At 42.2% G+C, this 6,000-nt stretch overlaps 1 protein-coding gene across 1 annotated transcript in view; it reads right to left on the bottom strand.

The window, feature by feature from the left end:
* Positions 1–1,035: 1,035 nt before the first annotated feature.
* LOC140847595 (uncharacterized) overlaps positions 1,036–6,000 on the bottom strand; it is an 86,543-nt gene continuing 81,578 nt past the window's right edge. The window contains exon 10 of the mRNA XM_073228282.1: positions 1,036–4,776. The gene's annotated coding sequence lies outside the window, so the exon portion shown is untranslated. The remainder of the gene's footprint in view (positions 4,777–6,000) is intronic.

Raw genomic sequence — 6,000 nt, 5'->3', positions numbered from 1 at the left:
GGGTTTTATGTTTAGTACACATGGTGTGGGGGTTCACGGGGAAGACAGTGTAGCACAGAGAAGTCAAAAAGTGAATCTGTGGCATCTTACTATACTGATGCACAGTGACTGCAATGGGATATGGGTGGGGACTTGATGATACGGGTAAATGTAGTAACCACATTGTTTTTTCATGTGAAACCTTCATAAGAGTGTATGTCAATAATACCTTAATTTCAAGAAATAATAAAAAAAAAATACTTCACGTGAAATGTGGTACTGGTGCACATTTTGGGAAAATGGCTGGTTAAATTATGGGCACTACCCATTCCTAGTTGGTGTTTGAGGCTGAACTGTCAGCATTCAGGTCTTTCACATAGAATTGATTTGTGAGTGACAATACTCATCACCTTGTATCACCCAGTTCATGATTTTATTTAGACTCTGAATTGTATGTCTAGACGGTGAGAAGATCAGCTCTTTAAAATACGTAACCAGAGGAAATGCAGAACAGGCTGATAAGGGCCCTGGCATGCAAACAAATACCATGATAAAAATGCCCTCCCTATCAGGCCTCCCAAAGTTGCCTTTGTGCTAAAGGCAGACTCCCAGTGCTCTGTCTTCTGCCTTTGATAACATCTTTACAATGAACTTTTTCCTAAAGCCAGGCTGGGACAACCCACAGAGGTTGCAAAGATCCTGTTGCTTCTGTGTTTAAAAGCTTCTGAAATGTACAGAGCAAATTATCCTATCCTTACTTGTTCTCCTATTAAGACAGGTCTAGTGTCTCTCTCTCAGATGTATTTCTTTCCTGAGGTGGCTGGTTATTGAGAAACAGCTGCAGCCTTTGCTGGCAGTTTGAAGGTTTAGTAAAGGTCACAATCTAAAAGCAAATGACTGACTTTATTGAATTTAGCCTTTCTGATTTGGATTCTAAAATGTGGAATCAGAGCAGATCATTTGAGCTGCTTCCTCCATATAAACATTTGTAAGTCCGGGGAGAGGAAATCCTGGGGCAAAATGCCTCTAAACACCAAAATCAGTCAAAGGGAAAAATAAAGTTTAAAAAATCTGTTTATTGCTTACACACCACAGTCCGGGCCCTTCTCTCTTTCCTGCTCCAGCAGAAACAAAACTGCTACAGCTCCCCTGACCTCTCAGCTACAGAGAAGCCCTCTGTTGCCCAGGTAATTACCCATTGATATGGAGATGAACTTCTCTCAACCCCTGAGGAATGATGCAAATGGACTAAAGTCATACTTCTCTCCACTCTTGAGTGCCTGTTGATATGCAAATGTACTAAAGCCAGGCGAGATATTCTGGAAATATTACAATTTTACCCACAGGCCACCCTTCCAGAAATCTCACCTTACAATTTACTCATTCCCCCTCTTCCGACCAAACTAATGACATACAATAAAATCATGATAATCCTCAAGCCAGAGGACTCATCCTATACAGATTAAGTAAATGTACTTTACAGCACAATCCCTTACCAAGCACAAAATATGTTTCTCCACCTGTTTACTCATTCCTAACAGCCATGCTAGACTGCTCACAAAACTTTTACCAAACATTAGTCAAAGTCAATCCTCTAAGATTTTTTTTCTTGACAACAGCAATACGATCATGATAATTCTCCAGACAGAGGATTCAACAAGGTTCAAAGTCCCATGCAGATTAAGTCCAAAGCTTGTCCATTCCAGCCATCACGTGGCAGCTGCAGTCAGGGTACACATCCAGGACACAAGGACTGTAGAAGTAAGTTGTGGGGGGCCACTTTGCTGTTTTTCCAGGACACATGAGGACAGCTTCCAGGCCTTTTCCCCAAAGTGCCAGAAGAGCCAGCCATTGCTGGTCCATGCGTCGAAATGCCAGGGCCATGTCCATTTGATTCCTAATTGCTGCACCCATCCTTGCAATGCACATCTAATAATGTGGGTACCTTACTCGCTCTCAATCACCGGCGACGGGCCATAGGCTGCAAAGAGATGCTTTAGGTCCTTCTTGGTGGTTTGCTGATCTGCACAATGTGCAGGGCACTTCTTCCAGGCTCGGCTGACTTCTTCAAAGGTCAATGGCAAGCCCCACCAATGGGCAACAAGCCCATATTGTCTTTGTCCCTGTGTGCAGCAAACGCTGATGTAGCTATTGGCCCACATCAGTGGCAGGCTTTCCTTCTAGCCAGGGCACCTGGGGCAATGCATCTGCTTCATCATTCCCTGGGGAATGCAAAAGCAAATGGCCAGTCACATGATATACAGTAGATGTCTGTGCCACACCACTCCATGGCCTTTAGGTCCAGTCTCTCAGTTATCCCGTGATGGGACAGGTGTTTATTATCTTGGTCGGAGCTTTTCTGGCAATGGGCTCCGGGGTACATAGCAGCCAGTTGCTTCTCTAGCAAGATGTACTGGACCTCTGCTCCTTTCCACAGTTGTGACCAGGCTCCAGCCGGCAGCAGAAGCAGCAGCAGTGGCAAAATCAGTAGACTTAGGCTCGGGCAATGGGCTGGGGTCGGCGCTTCCATGACCACATGAGTGTAGACACACTTCCCTTGGTGCGAGCGCCACTTCTTCCCATCATTTCTAGGGGCAGCCCTCCCAAAGGTCCTACCCATTGTAACAGATTTTGGGTTCAGAGGAATACTGCTAACTGCACCAAATGTTAAGTCCAGGGAGAGGAAACGCAAGGGCAAAATGCCTCTAAAAACTGAAATCAGTCAAAGGGAGAAATAAAGTTTAAAACCCATTTATTGCTTACAAACTGTAGTACAGGCCCTTCTCTCTTTCCTGCTGCAGCAGAAACAAAACTGCTGACGCCCCCTTCACCTCTCAGGTACAATAAGCCCTCTGTTGCCCAGGTAATTACCCACTAATATGTAGATTAACTTCTCTCCACCCCTGGGGAATGATGCAAATGCACTGAAGCTGTTGGTGCCCTCCCTGCCTCTGTCCTGCAGATAAGGGAGGGGACATGATGAGATATCAAAGATCTGAAAGGGCCAGCCAGAGGACTCAAGGCATAACAGTGCAAGAGTAATGCCGAAAAGGCACTCCTCATATTTATTGAGTAAATGAACCCAAACATCCAAAGAATTCTGAGTAGGGGTTTCAACACATGACCAACACACAATCATTATCTGACCTAGGGCGTGATGCTCCTCAAAGACACCAAAACCATGTGAGGGTGGTCATGAGTTGTAGGAACTGTTTTGTCTTTACTCATTCTGTTACTGATCATGCATCAGGAGTTGTAGGAGAAACAATCAGGTCATACGTATTTGTACATATGATCCCTATATCACTTGATTTATGTGTTAAACCCATTAATCCCACAAAAGCCATACTTCTCTCCACCCTTGAACACCTGTTGATATGCAGATGAACTAAAGCCAGGTGAGATATTCTGGAAATATTAAAATTTTACCCACAACATCATTTAAAATTTATCTTTAATTGCCAAGAAAAGGATCTGGTTAGGTTATGAATCAGTAATACAAGCTCCTGATGCTGTTCTTTATCACTGTAAGGGACATTTCTTAAAAATTATGTTTGTGATCATTTAAATCCAAGGATTGAGAAGAAGATGAGGAGTGTCCTTTGCAGATATTATACTCCCATTGGAAATAAAGATGTAAATAACACTGACATTGGCATTCAGATAGTAAGGATTTTGGGGTTCAAAATGAGTCATAAGTCAAAGATAACTTGGCTAAGTTCAGTGCAGCCCAACCCAAAGAATGCTTTCATTCCTTTTTTTATTGAAATAAAGTTGACATACAGTTATATTTCTTTCAGATGTACAACAAAGTGATTCTATAATTATATGTATTACTGGATGCTGACCACCATAAGTGTAGTTACCCTCTGTTACCAAACCAAGATATTACAATAGTATTGGTTGTATTCTTAATCTTATCTTCTTAAGAATGATAAAGTGGTTGAGTCAATGGGCTCAACACCCTTTTTGCTAATCAACATTAGAAGAAATCCAGTCAGGGATACACTAAGACTAAGACAGGAGTGTATTATGTGTACATGTAGGCAGGAGAAGTTACTAAAAATAGTGAGTTCTGAACACAGTCTTGAGCTACTGAAGTTAGTGTTATTTTCTTTCATTTAGTCAATCATATTTTTTAGTTTGTAGCACCTTAAAGGCACCATTCTAAGTTCTGAAGACACATTGGTGATTAAGACAAACAGTCCCTCACTCATGACACTTAAATTCTCTCCCACTTGGAAACACATCCCAAGACAGACTCAAGATTTATCCTCTGGCTTTTCATGGGAGACACATTATGTGGACCTGAGGATCAAAGCCATAGTCCTAAGTCATCATCACTGTTTCATCCACTGTAGGCCACATATATCCCAAGGTAAAACAAGCCCCAAGTAGAAGTCTTCAACCCTGGCGCCAAGGCAGTGGTGGTGGAAGGCAAGGATTGGGTGAAGGGTGCAAATTCCTTTTTTTTTCTTCAATTGCATGCATCAAATACATACACCTTTTCCTTTAATTTAAGGGTCTGATAGTAGAGAGGGCTTAATTTGAGCATGGGCTTTGAGAATCTTGGAATAGGCCTTTTATGAACCACTGCAATTGGATCAGGAGCCATCCCGACTCAATCTGGCAATAGGAGTGGCAATTATTTACTCCTTAAGGACTTCCAGGTAAAAAGTTTTCCCAATGCAGATCCAGCTTGCTTTGAGTGAAGACTTTCTTTTTCATCAAATTTCAGTGAGTTTATTGCACATGTATTTGTTAGTACCTGTTTTCGGACAGGCTCTGTTCTGGTTTCTGAGCATATGGTGTTGAAGCAGAAAGACAAGTCATGAGACTTATGGTAACTAAGTAAAGATAGAATTAAACAAGTAAATTTAAAATTTATTATTTGATCCCAGCAATGCCATTTGCTCTGAAGGGTGCTGAGTGTGTAAGTGATAAAGCCAAACTGACTTATTCTGGGGATCAGGAAAGCCCTCTTATTTGGCTAGAAATAGGTGAATAGGAATTGGCAGGGAAAAAAGGAGGACAGTTTTAGGCAGAAATAAGAGAGTGAGGAAAGAGTGGCAGATGTGTGTGTGAAGAATGGAATAACAGAAAAACACATTTGTTTAAAGCCTGGACCGTGAGGAAGACAGTGCTGCCAGATGAGGAAGGAGATGGGCAGGCCTCATAGTACTATGGACCTCAAAGACGAGGGTGAGGAGTTCAGAAAGTCTGTTAACAGAGACAAGAAGCATTTTAAGCTGGCCATGAGTAAGATTAGATTAGCATTCTTTGAAGATCACTGCAACTGCCACATGGAAGTGGTTTGAAGGGAAGCTGATGTGAAGTACAAGAACTGTCAGGGAAATAGTACAATTGTTCAGCAAGGAATGATGAGGGCTGGGATTCAGGTGGTGTGAATAGGTATAAATTTTAAACACCCTTCCTTGCAAAGAATTCTAGGGTAGGTCAGCCATCTAAATTTTCCCCACAGAACTTTCTGCTCTACCAGAGGGGAACAACATGGGTTCACACTGGGGCTGGTGTGTCAGCTGCATTCATGGTACAGCATAACTGTACGTGTATGCTATCAAACACAGGTCCTTTTGCAGAATCAAGATATGCAACAGAGCTAATGCCCATTTATGGGACTTGGACACAAGAGTATTGTTTCAGGTGACCAGAGCAGCTTCCAGCTATTGCAGATTTGTGTTTAGGATAGTTTGGTCATAGCTCTGATTTATTGGATGTTGAGCCCTTAATTGGGATGCTCTTCCAAAAATGGCATTTTTCCTGTGGGGAATATGATTACCTTCATGACAGTCTGATTTATGGACAACTTTTCAGGAATACCCATTGATTCTAGTGCTCAGCACCAACCCTGTTCTAGGTCAACTGTGTGCTAGATATAGGGTATACAAAGATGTCTTCAAGAAGGAGTTCACAACCCAAGAAGGTCAGGCTCATTTCTAGCTGGAAAAACCCAAACTTATACTCCATCTAACCAGATTTCTTAATGATCACTGCCATCAT

The sequence above is a fragment of the Manis javanica genome, unplaced genomic scaffold, assembly GCF_040802235.1.
Source record: "Manis javanica isolate MJ-LG unplaced genomic scaffold, MJ_LKY HiC_scaffold_23, whole genome shotgun sequence".
Lineage (NCBI taxonomy): Eukaryota > Metazoa > Chordata > Mammalia > Pholidota > Manidae > Manis > Manis javanica.
The sequence above is the reverse complement of the archived record's forward strand: the minus strand, read 5'-3'. Positions and strand labels throughout refer to the sequence as shown.